The sequence below is a fragment of the Palaemon carinicauda genome, chromosome 17, assembly GCF_036898095.1.
Source record: "Palaemon carinicauda isolate YSFRI2023 chromosome 17, ASM3689809v2, whole genome shotgun sequence".
Lineage (NCBI taxonomy): Eukaryota > Metazoa > Arthropoda > Malacostraca > Decapoda > Palaemonidae > Palaemon > Palaemon carinicauda.
The window spans coordinates 35,818,302-35,832,102 of record NC_090741.1 but is presented as its reverse complement, the minus strand read 5'-3'; the positions used below and the strand labels follow the sequence as shown (position 1 = coordinate 35,832,102).

Here is a 13,801-nt window from a genome sequence, read left to right as displayed (position 1 = left end):
GTCTCAATCACTCAGGACTCCTGTGATGCCTTTCCTACAAAGCCTCAAAGTAGTACCTTGTCTCATCAGCACATAACACCACTTCTGATCTTCTGCAGGTGCAAAGGTTAAACTTGCAGCAAATGTTTTCATGCTTGTTGAACAAGATATGTTATTTTTATTAGTAAAATAAATTTTTGAATATACTTACCCGATAATCATGTAGCTGTCAACTCCGTTGCCCGACAGAATTCTACGGGAGGGATACGCCAGCTATCACTATACTAGAAGGGGGTGTACTCACCAGCGCCACCTGTGGCCAGGTACTACAGTACTTCTTGTTGACACCTCCTCAATTTTTCCTCGGTCCACTGGTTCTCTATGGGGAGGAAGGGAGGGTCAATTAAATCATGATTATCGGGTAAGTATATTCAAAAATTTATTTTACTAATAAAAATAACATTTTTCAATATTAAACTTACCCGATAATCATGTAGCTGATTCACACCCAGGGGGGTGGGTGAAAAAAAGTGTACAAGACTAAAGGATAGCTAAGTATCCCGTATTTCATATAATCAGTTATCTCAAAATAACAATGAAATAATAAGTACCTGGTAAGGAAGTCGACTTGAACCGTTACTCTGCCTTTATTAAGTTCGTCTTCCTTACTGAGCGCAGCGTTCCTCTTAGGAGGCTGAATCAACTCTAAGGTGCTAAAGTATATAGGGCTGCAACCCCTACTAAAGGACCTCTACACAACCTCTAACCCAGGCGCTTCTCAAGAATGAATTGACCACCCGCCAAATCAAAAGGATGCGGAAGGCTTCTTAGCCTACCGTAACAACCATAAAAACAACAATAAAAGCATTCAAGAGAAAGGTTAAAAAAGGTTATGGGATTAAGGGAATGTAGTGGCTGAGCCCTCACCTACTACTGCACTCGCTGCTACGAATGGTCCCAGGGTGTAGCAGTTCTCGTAAAGAGACTGGACATCTTTAAGATAAAATGATGCAAACACTGACTTGCTCCTCCAATAAGTTGCATCCATTATGCTCTGCAGAGAACGGTTTTTATTAAAGGCCATCGAAGTAGCTACGGCTCTCACTTCGTGGGTCCTTACCTTCAGCAAAGCAAGGTCTTCCTCCTTCAAGTGAGAATGGGCTTCTCTAATCAGAAGCCTTATATAATACGAAACCCCGTTTTTGGACATGGGCCTCGAAGGTTTCTTGATTGCACACCATAAGGCTTCTGACTGTCCTCGAATAGGTTTTGACCTATTAAGATAAAATTTCAGAGCTCTGACAGGGCAAAGAACTCTTTCTAGCTCGTTACCTACCATGTTGGAGAGGCTAGGAATTTCAAACGATCTAGGCCAAGGACGTGAAGGAAGTTCATTCTTAGCTAAGAATCCGAGCTGTAAAGAACATGTTGCAGATTCGGATGTGAACCCAATGTTCTTGCTGAAGGCATGAACCTCACTGACTCTTTTAGCTGTTGCAAGGCAGACGAGAAAAAGAGTCTTGAGGGTAAGGTCCTTGAAGGAAGCTGACTGAAGAGGTTCGAACCTAGGTGACATAAGGAACCTTAAGACTACGTCTAGATTCCAGCCTGGAGTGGGTAGACGACGTTCTTTAGAAGTCTCAAAAGACTTAAGGATGTCTTGAAGGTCCTTGTTGGAAGAAAGGTCCAAACCTCTGTGGCGGAGAACTGAAGCCAACATACTCCTGTACCCTTTAATCGTAGGAGCTGAAAGGGATCTCTCATTCCTTAGATGTAATAGGAAGTCAGCTATTTGGGTTACAGAGGTATTGGTAGAGGAAACTGCATTGGCTCTACACCAGCTCCGGAAGACTTCCCACTTGGATTGGTAGACTCTACGAGTGGATACCCTCCTTGCTCTAGCAATCGCACTGGCTGCCTCCTTCGAAAAGCCTCTAGCTCTAGCGAATCTTTCGACAGTCTGAAGGCAGTCAGCCGAAGAGCGTGGAGGTTTGGGTGCAACCTGTCTACGTGAGGTTGACGTAGAAGGTCCACTCTTAGAGGGAGAGTCCTGGGGACGTCGACCAGCCATTGTAGTACCTCTGTGAACCATTCTCTTGCAGGCCAAAGGGGAGCAACCAGCGTCAGCCGTGTCCCTTCGTGCGAGATGAACTTCTGAAGGACTTTGTTTATGATCTTGAACGGTGGGAATGCGTAAAGGTCGAGATGGGACCAATTCAGCAGAAAAGCATCCACATGAACTGCTGCTGGGTCTGGAACTGGGGAACAGTACAAAGGAAGTCTCTTGGTCATGGAGGTGGCAAAAAGATCTATTGTCGGCTGACCCCACAAGGTCCAAAGTCTGTTGCACACGCTCTTGTGGAGGGTCCATTCCGTGGGGATGACCTGATCCCTTCTGCTTAGGCGATCTGCTGAGACGTTCATGTTGCCCTGAATGAACCTCGTAACTAGGGTGAGGTTTAGACTTCTTGACCAAATGAGGAGGTCCCTTGCTATCTCGTATAGGCTCCTCGAATGGGTCCCTCCTTGCTTGGAGATGTAAGCCAAGGCTGTGGTGTTGTCGGAGTTCACCTCCACCACCTTGCCTAGCAGGAGGGACTTGAAGTTCAATAGGGCTAAATGAACTGCTAGTAGCTCCTTGCAGTTGATGTGGAGCGTTTCCTGTTCCTCGTTCCACGTTCCCGAGCACTCCTGTCCGTTCAAGGTCGCGCCCCAGCCCGAGTCCGATGCATCCGAGAAGAGATGAAGATTGGGGGTCTGAATCGCCAGCGATAGGCCCTCCCTGAGAAGGAGATTGGTCTTCCACCACAAGAGAGTGGTCTTCATCTCTTTGGTGACCGGGATAGAGACTGCTTCGAGCGTCAAACCCTTGTCCCAATGAGCTGCTAGATGGAATTGGAGAGGGCGGAGGTGGAGTCTCCCTAGCTCTACGAACAGGGCCAACGATGAAAGGGTCCCTGTGAGACTCATCCACTGTCTCACCGAGCAACTGCTCCTCTTCAGCATGCTCAGGATGCAATCTAGGGCTTGGCTTATCCTTGGGGCCGATGGAAAAGCCCGAAAATCCTGACTCCGAATCTCCATTCCCAGGTACACAATGGATTGGGAGGGAATGAGCTGGGACTTTTCTAAATTGACTAACAGACCCAGTTCTTTGATCAAGTCCAAAGTCCAGTTGAGACTCTCCAGACAGCGACGACTCGTGGAGGCTCTCAACAGCCAGTCGTCTAAATAAAGGGAGGCTCTGATGTCCGATAAGTGGAGGAATTTTGCTATATTCCTCATCAGATGCGTAAACACCATAGGAGCTGTGCTTAGGCCAAAACACAGGGCTTGGAATTGGTAGACAACCTTTCCAAAAACGAATCTCAGGAAAGGTTGGGAGTCTGGATGAATAGGAACGTGAAAGTAAGCATCTTTCAGATCCAACGAGACCATCCAGTCCTCCTGCCTGACCGCTGCTAGGACCGACTTCGTCGTCTCCATAGTGAACGTCTGCTTGGTGACATAAGCATTGAGCGCGCTGACGTCCAGCACCGGTCTCCAACCTCCTGTCTTCTTGGCCACCAGAAAGAGACGGTTGTAGAAGCCCGGGGATTGATGGTCCCGGACTATAACCACTGCCTTCTTCTGTAACAGGAGCGACACCTCCTGGTGCAACGCTAGCCTCTTGTCCTTTTCCTTGTAGTTGGGAGAGAGGTTGATGGGAGAAGTGGTCAGAGGGGGTTTGCGGCAGAATGGTATCCTGTAACCCTCCCTCAGCCAACTGACAGACTGGGCGTCTGCACCTCTCTTTTCCCAGGCTTGCCAGAAGATCTTGAGTCTGGCTCCTACTGCTGTCTGGAGAGGAGGAGAGTCAGTGTTTGCCTTTTGAAGTCTTGGAACCTTTCCTAGACTTGCTCCTGGAAGAGTCTGGACGGGAGCTTCCTCGGCTGGGGGCTCTACCACGAAAGGGCGGAATAAACCTCGTAGCAGGAGTATCAGCCACTGGGGTGCGATAAGTCCTGGGGACTGAGGGGGCAACCTTAGTCTTACGAGCTGAAGAGGCCACAAGATCATGGGTGTCCTTTTGAATCAGGGCCGCAGACAAGTCCTTAACAAGCTCTTCGGGAAACAAGAACTTAGAGAGCGGAGCGAAAAGGAGTTGAGACCTTTGACAAGGTGTGATGCTGGAAGAAAGGAAGGAACAAAGCTGCTCCCTTTTCTTAAGCACTCCTGACACAAACATTGAAGCAAGCTTGCCAGATCCATCCCTAATAGCTTTATCCATGCAGGACATTAAGAGCATGGCTGAGTCCTTGTCCGCAGGGGAGGTCTTCTTGCTAAGGGCCCCCAGGCACCAGTCTAGGAAATTGAACATCTCAAAGGCTCTAAATACACCCTTTAGGAAGTGATCTAGATCGGAGAAGGTCCAGCAAACCTTAGAGCGCCTCATTGCTGTTCTACGAGGAGTGTCTACCAAACTTGAGAAGTCAGCCTGGGCAGAGGCAGGTACTCCCAAGCCTGGTTCCTCTCCTGTGGCATACCAAACGCCCGCTTTAGAAGTGAGCTTAGTCGGTGGGAACATAAAGGAAGTCTTTCCTAGTTGCTGCTTAGACTGCAACCACTCCCCTAAAATTCTTAGAGCTCTCTTAGAGGACCTTGCAAAGACGAGCTTAGTATAAGTTGACTTGGCTGGCTGCATGCCCAGCGAAAACTCAGATGGCGGAGAGCGGGGGGTAGCAGAGACAAAATGGTCTGGGTATACCTCTCTGAAAAGAGCCAGGACCTTACGAAAGTCAATAGGAGGAGGAGAAGACTTGGAATCTTCCACATCTGATGAGGGATCCAGGTGTGCAGCCTCATCATCAGAAACCTCATCACCAGAGTGTAGCGAAGTGAGAGGTAAGGTATGCTGAACAGCAGAATCTGCACGAGCGGGAGCAAAAACGCTTGTGGTTACATCCTCAAGTCTCTGTTGCTGAGGCAAAACCTGAGGTTCAGGCTGCAAAGGCTGGTCAAAAGGAGTAGCAGAAGGTAGGCGCATGGGTTGAGGAGGCTGACTCCTGGCATGAGTGTCTTGACTCAAGAGTTGCGCTTGCTGTAAGGTTAGCGGATGCGCAGTAGCAGGTTCCTGAGGAACGAGTTGAGGTTCCTGAGGTGTGAGCTGCGAGAGTTGAGGTAGTGGCTGCGCAGAACGTAGTTCTTGTCTCGCGAGTTGAGGTTCCTGAGGCGCAAGGCTAAGGTGTTGAGGCTCTCGCCTTGAGGAGGGTTGAGGTCGCTGCAGCGAGAGCTGAGGTGTCTGCCTCATGGATGGGAGAGGTTGTTGTACCTCAAGAGAGTGTTGCCTCATTGGTGGAACCGCAAGTGGAAGCGGAGGAAGTAAGGTATAAGCTTCCTGTTCCCATTGCTGAGGTTGCCTTAAGGAAGGCGGAGGAAGCTGCACACCGCTGGAAACTGGCAACTCAGTACGTGGTAAGGTATCCTGAGGAGCCTCAACATCGTACGCCTGGCAGACAGGACTGCGGTTAGGCGGAGCGATCGCAGGAGGAGGTGTAACCTTCTCAGCCTGACACTCACGCATTAAGACCGCAAGTTGTGACTGCATGGACTGCAGTAGAGTCAACTTGGGGTCGGCAGACACTAAGGTCTGCTGAGGCAAAGCCTTAACAGAAGAGATCTGTTGCAGCAGCACCTTACTCTTCTTAGGAGGTGTGCAGTCAACTGATGACTGCGGCGAGTCAGAGCTGATCCAATGACTGCAGCCAGGTTGTAGAGCTCTTGAGGTCTGGACTTTGCGTTTGATAGGTCTTGAGACCTGAGTCCAACGTTTTCTCCCTGACAATTCTTCAGCAGACGAGTAAAAGACGGGCTCAATCGTCTGCGGGTGGGAGTGACGGTCTCTGGAAGACACGCCCGCAACCACCGAGGATACTTCTGTGCGCCGATCAAGGCCTGCCGAACCCTTTTGCCCTTCGACATTGCTTCTCCCCTGGGCTTGGGAGCTTGCAAGAGGTCCCGGACTGGGAGGACGACTGGCACGCACAGAAGTACCCTCACGCACCACACTGACACTGACACTAGCACTTGGCACTGCACTGACACTAGCACTTGTCACAGCACTGGCACTATTACCCCCCACTGCACTCTTGACCTTAAGTTCCTTGACTTCGGCCATAAGAGACTTATGATCACTAACCACCGATTCCACTTTGTCACCTAAAGCCTGAATGGCACGCAAAACAACAGACATATCAGGTTGAGGGCAAATAGTAGGTTCGGGGGTAGCCACTACAGGGGGAGGAAAAGGTAGGGGATCATGAGGTGAGGAAAAAAGTGAAGAGCGAGAAGAACTCCTCCTAACTCTCTCTCTCTCTAACTTGGTTGAATATTTAAGAAATCGGACAAATTCAAGTTCCGAAAGTCCGGCGCATTCCTCACATCGATCTTCCAACTGACAGGGTCTTTCCCTACAGTCAGAACAAGCGGTGTGAGGATCTACCGAGGCCTTCGGAATACGCCTATTACAAGACCTACATCGTCTATGGGGTGGGGCTTGTGAAATGTCAGACATCTTGAATCAAAGAGTTAGCCAAGTGGGGATTCCAAATCAAGCAAAAAGATCGTTAACCATTAATCAGAACTAAATAATAGCTATCTAAGCTAATATAGAAGTTTTCCAGTAAAGCGACAGCCGAAATCTGAGAGAAATACTTCACCAAAAGCCGTGAAAATACTCCAAGATCATAAGCGTATCCCAGAACGTCTTGCCGGAAGCACGACAGAGGAAAAATTGAGGAGGTGTCAACAAGAAGTACTGTAGTACCTGGCCACAGGTGGCGCTGGTGAGTACACCCCCTTCTAGTATAGTGATAGCTGGCGTATCCCTCCCGTAGAATTCTGTCGGGCAACGGAGTTGACAGCTACATGATTATCGGGTAAGTTTAATATTGAAAAAAGTCTATTTTCATAGTTTATATATAACAGATTTATTTCAATATTGTTACTGATCTTCAAATATTTCATATTAATTATTCATTACTTCTCATGTAGTTCATTTCTTTATTTTCTTTCCTCACTGGGGTACTTTTCCCTGTTGGAGCCCTTGGGCATAGCATCCTGCTTTTCCAACTAGGGTGTTAGCTTGGCTATCAATAATGAGATCTAAGGAATGTATATTATCATATAACAATTTTTTTAAAAGAGGGAAAAACAGAGTTGGCCTTCTTGTAGCAAACTTCATTGATGATCTGGTCCAAAACTGTACAGAAGTAGCCATACTCCTAATACCGTGGGTTCCTGTTGCTCTCCCTTGAGATGGTAAGTCATGTGATGGACTTGGCACCTGCCCAATGACCTGTCCAAGAAGGAATGCCACTGCATTCCTAAACTATACCTTGGTTATACACTTAGGCGAGACGAAGAGCGATCTAGGATGCAGGTGGAACGCCTTCATCTTGTCTTGGTACGGTCGTAATGAAGAGCTCTTACTGGACACAAAAGTCACTCTTCCTCGTCTCTACCCATTGTCTCTGGATGAAACATCAAAATGAATTCTTGTGGAAGAGGACTGCTGGAAAACTCGTCTTCACTCGGAATTTTGGCAAGTAATTCAAAACAAAATCCCAAGCCATTTCCGCTACAGCAACTCCCCAACACTCTTTACAGTTGTTAAGGCTATCAGGAAAGTTCTTCATTGCTATAGATCAAAGACCTGCTGTTGCTAATGGTTTGTAGGGCTTTCAAGTTAAAGCCTTAAGGACCACATCCAAGTCCCATTAGGGAGCTGAAACCACATTTCTAGTGACTTCTATTTCAAAACACCTAATGAGATCTGTGATGATTGGGTCCTCAAACATCTCCCTAAAAGTGAATCTGGAGACTGAAGATATTATACTTACATAAACAGATTACAGAATGAATTAAATCAGAAGCAAGTTGCTGCAGTAAGGCCTATTGGCAAATATTGAATGTACAGTTAAGTATTAGACAAATACAGTAGTATTTTTGGACCAAAATACAACTGAATACATCGGACTACATACAGTATGAAAAATACATTAAAACGCATTATCCAAGAAATTAGAGTAAAAAATTAAAAGAAATTGTTCAACAGTCTTACCTTAATGTGTCAAATTTAGGGTAAGTCATCTACAATTTTAATTTTCTTTCTCCCTCTAGGTTACGATGAAACTAATCATACTTTTATCAGGCCCTAGCATTTCAATGATCAGGAAGGGAAAGCACTTTCAGTCAGTGGAAAAGACAAAAATATGTTATTTTCATTAGTAAAATAAATTTTTGAATATACTTACCCGATAATCATGTAGCTGTCAACTCCGTTGCCCGACAGAATTCTACGGGAGGGATACGCCAGCTATCACTATACTAGAAGGGGGTGTACTCACAAGCGCCACCTGTGGCCAGGTACTACAGTACTTGTTGTTGACGCCACCTCACTTTTTCCTCGGTCCACTGGTTCTCTATGGGGAGGAAGGGTGGGTCAATTAAATCATGATTATCGGGTAAGTATATTCAAAAATTTATTTTACTAATGAAAATAACATTTTTCAATATTAAACTTACCCGATAATCATGTAGCTGATTCACACCCAGGGGGGTGGGTGAAAAACCAGTGTACAAGACTAAAGGATAGCTAAGTATCCCGTATTTCATATAATCAGTTATCCACAATAACAATGAAATAATAAGTACCTGGTAAGGAAGTCGACTTGAACCGTTACTCTGCCTTTAATAAAATCGTCTTCCTTACTGAGCGCAGCGTTCCTCTTGGAAGGCTGAATCAACTCAAAGGTGCTAAAGTATACAGGGCTGCAACCCCTACTAAAGGACCTCATCACAACCTTTAACCTCGGCGCTTCTCAAGAAAGAATTGACCACCCGCCAAATCAACAAGGATGTGGAAGGCTTCTTAGCCGACCGTACAACCCATAAAAAGTATTCAAGAGAAAGGTTAAAAGGTTATGGGATTATGGGAATGTAGTGGCTGAGCCCTCGCCTACTACTGCATTCGTTGCTACGAATGGTCCCAGGGTGTAGCAGTACTCGTAAAGAGACTGGACATCTTTGAGATAGAATGATGCGAACACTGACTTGCTTCTCCAATAGGTTGCATCCATAACACTCTGCAGAGAATGGCTCTGTTTGAAGGCCACTGAAGTAGCCACAGCTCCCACTTCATGTGTCCTTACCTTCAGCAAAGCAAGGTCTTCTTCCTTCAGATGAGAATGTGTTTCTCTAATCAGAAGCCTGAATAGTAAGAAACTGAGTTCTTAGAACTTGGAAAAGAAGGTTTCTTGATAGCACACTATAAGGCTTCTGATTGTCCTTGTAAAGGTTAAGACCTTTTTAGATAGTACCTAAGAGCTCTAACTGGGCAAAGTACTCTCTCCAGTTCATTCCCCACCAAGTTGGACAGGCTTGGGATCTCGAACGACTTAGGCCAAGGACGTGAAGGAAGCTCGCTTAGCAAAAACCGAGCTGCAAGGAACATGTAGCCGTTTCAGATGTGAAAACAATGATCCTGCTGAAGGCGTGGATCTCACTTACTCTTTTAGCTGTTGTCAAGCACACGAGGAAAAGAGTTTTTAATGTGAGGTCCTAAAAAGAGGCTGATTGGAGAGGTTCAAATCTTGATGACATAAGGAACCTTAGGACCACGTCTAGATTCCAGCCTGGAGTGGACAACCGACGTTCCTTTGAGGTCTCAAAAGACCTAGGGAGGTCCTGTAGATCTTTGTTGGTGGAAAGATCCAAGCCTCTGTGGCGGAAAACCGCTGCCAACATACTTCTGTAACCCTTGATCGTAGGAGCTGAAAGGGATCTTACTTTCCTTAGATATAACAGGAAGTCAGCAATCTGGGTTACAGTGGTACTGGTTGAGGAAACTGCATTGGTCTTGTACCAGCTACGGAAGACTTCCCCTTGAGACTGATAGATTCTGAGAGTGGATGTTCTCCTTGCTTTGGCAATCGCTCTGGCTGCCTCCTTCGAAAAGCCCCTAGCTCTTGAGAGTCTTTCGAAAGTCTGAAGGCAGTCAGACGAAGAGCGTGGAGGTTCGGGTGTACCTTCTTTACGTGAGGTAGACGTAGAAGGTTCACTCCTAGAGGAAGAGTCCTGGGAATGTCGACCAGCCATTGCAGTACCTCTAAGAACCATTCTCTCGCGGGCCAGAGCGGAGCCAACCAACGTCAGCCGTGTCCCTTTGCGAGAGGAGAACTTCTGAAGTACCCTGTTGACAATCTTGAACGGCGGGAATGCATACAGGTCGAGATGGAACCAATCCAGCAGAAAAGCATCCACGTGAACTGCTGCTGGGTCTGGAATCGGAGAACAATACAATAGGAGTCTCTAGGTTATCGAGGTAGCGAACAGATCTATGGTTGGCTGACCCCACAGGGCCCAAAGTCTGCTGCAAACATTCTTGTGAAGGGTCCACTCTGTGGGGATGACCTGACCCTTCCGGCTGAGGTGATCTGCCATGACATTCATACCGCCCTGAATGAACCTCGTTACCAGCGTGAGCTTTCGATCTTTAGACCAGATGAGGAGGTCCCTTGCGATCTAGAACAACTTCACGAAAGAGTCCCTCCCTGCTTGAAGGTGTAAGCCAGGGCTGTGGTGTTGTCAGAGTCCACCTCCACCACTTTGTTAAGCTGGAGGGACTTGAAGTTTATCAAGGCCAGAAGAACCGCCAACAACTCCTGCAATTGATGTGAAGTGTCCTTTGCTCCTGATTCCATGTTCTCGATCATTCCTGTCCGTCCAAAGTCGCACCCCAGCCCGTGTCTGATGTGTCCGAGAGGAGACGGCGGTCGGGTTTATGAACAGCCAAAGGTAGACTTAATTGAGAAGAAAGCTGTTCTTACACCACGCGAGAGAAGACCTCCTCTCTTCGGAAACAGGAACTGAGACCGTCTCTAGCGTCATGTCCTTTATCCAGTGAGCAGCTAGATGATACTGAAGGGGGGGAGGTGGATTCTCCCTAACACGATGAACAGGGCCAGCGATGAAAGTGTCCCTGTTAGACTCATCCACTACCTGACTGAGCATCGGTTCCTTCTCAGCATGCTCTGGATGCATTCTAGGGCTTGGAAGATCCTTGGGGCCGACGGAAAAGCCCGAAAAGCTCGACTCTGAAGATCCATACCCAGGGAGACAATGGTCTGGGATGGGATGAGCTGAGACTCCTCAAAATTGACCAGGAGGCCCAGTTCCTTGGTCAGATCCATAGTCCATCTGAGAATCTCCAGACAGCGACGACTTGTGGGAGCTCTTAAAAGCCAGTCGTCTGACGGAGCCGGACACAAGATCATGGTACTGCTGCACAGTCTGTGAACTGTCAACCATGGGGAAGCGAGGAAGTACAGTGACAACCCGAAGCTGTCTAGACTGTCTGGGTCGTACAGACAACTCCTTATCGGGTTGCTGAGGTTGCCGCACTGCGTCACAACAAGTCACTTCTGCTGGTTGTTGAACGTCTTCCCAGTGACACACTGACTCCGTAACCAAAAAATCCTTTAACAAGGACTAAGCTTGGACTGTATGTCTTGCAACACAGCTCAAGGTCTATGGGAGCAGGTGTGGTAACAGACGGGGTTAGTGACTGAAGTGGAACCATTACCTTCCCTGGAAGCATGTTATGCTTAAATAAAAGTCCATAGGAGGCTACGCAGCTAAAGGCTCCTCTCCAAATGACAGAGTCCTCAAGGGAATATCAGAAGGAGGGAGAAAAGCACTTTCTCATCTACAGGGACCATATCCGAGAAAAGTTAAGTTCTCTCAGTGAGGGTTTCAATGGTGCAAAAGCAGCAGACTAGAAGGCAACATTATGAAACTGCTTGACAGTCTAGTGAGTTGGCAACAACCAAAGATGTATGACTGAGAAGCATGCGGTAAGGTATGCAGAGCATGTTGTATGCAGAGCATGCTGTATGCAGAGCATGCTGTATGTAGAGCATGTTGTATGCAGAGCATGCTGTATGCAGAGCATGTTGTATGCAGAGCATGCTGAATGCAGAGCATGCTGTATGCAGAGCATGTTGTATGCAGAGCATGCTGTATGTAGAGCATGTTGTATGCAGAGCATGCTGAATGCAGAGCATGCTGTATGCAGAGCATGTTGTATGCAGAGCATGCTGTATGCAGAGCATGCTGTATGCAGAGCATGCTGTATGTAGAGCATGCTGTAAGGTAAGCAGAGCGTGTTGCATGGCGTTTAACATTTCTCAGAAATTCCATGACCAGTGCTAGAGTGCTTCATGCATGCTTGCATGGGGTTTTAATATCAACATAATATTTACCTTACATTCATAACTCATGATTCATTTTTGTTTTGAAGATATTTTTGCCATATATTGCGATATTGTTAAAAATATATTGCAAGGAATACATATATATTTTTATATAAGTAAGACAAATAACCTCCATTATCATAATGTTTGTGTAGGCATACATGTATATGATTACAAATGCAAGTTATGAAAGTAATGAGGTGTTATTATTGTCATTTGTTATTTCTCAAGTTGAGGAGAAAGTGGCAAATGCATGCGTTGAGGTGGCTGACTCATAGCATGAGGTTGCTGCCTCAAGAGTTGCGCTTGCTGTAAGGGTTGCGGATGCGCAGTAGCAGGTTCCTGAGGTGTGAGCTGCGAGAGTTGAGATAGCGGCTGCGCAGAACGCAGTTCTTGTCTCGCGAGTTGAGGTTCCTGAGGAGCTAGCCTAAGCTGCAGCGAGTGCTGAGGTGGCTGCCTCATTGATGGAAGAGGTTGTCGTACCTCAAGAGATTGTTGCCTCGCTGGTGGAACCGCAAGCGGAAGCGGAGGAAGTAAGGCATAAGACTCCTGCTCCCATTGCTGAGGTTGCCTTAAGGAAGGTTAAGGTTGCTGCACAACGCTGGTAACTGGCAACTCAGAACGCGGTAAGGTAGCCTGAGGAACCTCAACTTCGTACGCCTGGCAGACTGGACTGCGGTGAGGCGGAGCTCTCGCAGGAGGAGGCGGAGGTTGCTGCACACCGCTGGTAACTGGCAACTCAGAACGCGGTAAGGTAGCCTGAGGAACCTCAACTTCGTACGCCTGGCAGACTGGACTGCGGAGAGGCGGAGCGTTCTCAGGAGGAGATGTAACCTTCTCAGCCTGAAACTCACGCATTAAGACCCCAAGCTGCGACTGCATGGACTGCAGCAAAGTCGTCTTGGGATCAACAGACGATAAGGTCTGTTGTGGCATCGCCTTACCTCTCTTAGGAGGTGTGCAGTCACCTGAGACTGAGGAGAGTCAGAGCTAACCCAATGACTGCATCCGGGTTGTTGAACTCTAACTTCGTACGTCTGGCATAGGTCTGGACTTTACGTTTAAGAGGTCTTGAGACCTGAGACCAGCGTTTTCTCCCCGAAATTTCTTCTGCAGACGAGCAAAATAAGGGCTCAATCGTCTGCGGGTGGGAGTGACGGTCTCTTAAGACACGCCCGCAACCACCGAGGATACTTCTGTGCGCCGATCAAGGCCTGCCGAACCCTTTTGCCCTTCGACATTGCTTCTCCCCTGGGCTTGGGAGCTTGCAAGAGGTCCCGGACTGGGAGGACGACTGGCACGCACAGAAGTACCCTCACGCACAACACTGACACACTTTGCGCTAATCACTTATCACTTTGATTTTCTGTTTGCACTTATTTCACTGAACTCGAAACTTTAAGTGGTTTGTACCTGAAACACGCAATTCTATCCTTTCTCAAAAGTTAGTAATTGCAAAAACAGAATTACAATGTAACAGAAAAATCTAATGAAAGATAAATAATTCAGTGGCTGGAAAGAGACTAAAC

The 13,801-nt window shown here is 47.3% G+C and overlaps 1 protein-coding gene across 2 annotated transcripts in view; it reads right to left on the bottom strand.

The window, feature by feature from the left end:
* LOC137656669 (sister chromatid cohesion protein DCC1) overlaps positions 1–13,801 on the bottom strand; it is a 118,229-nt gene that overhangs the window by 91,525 nt on the left and 12,903 nt on the right. The window lies entirely within an intron of this gene.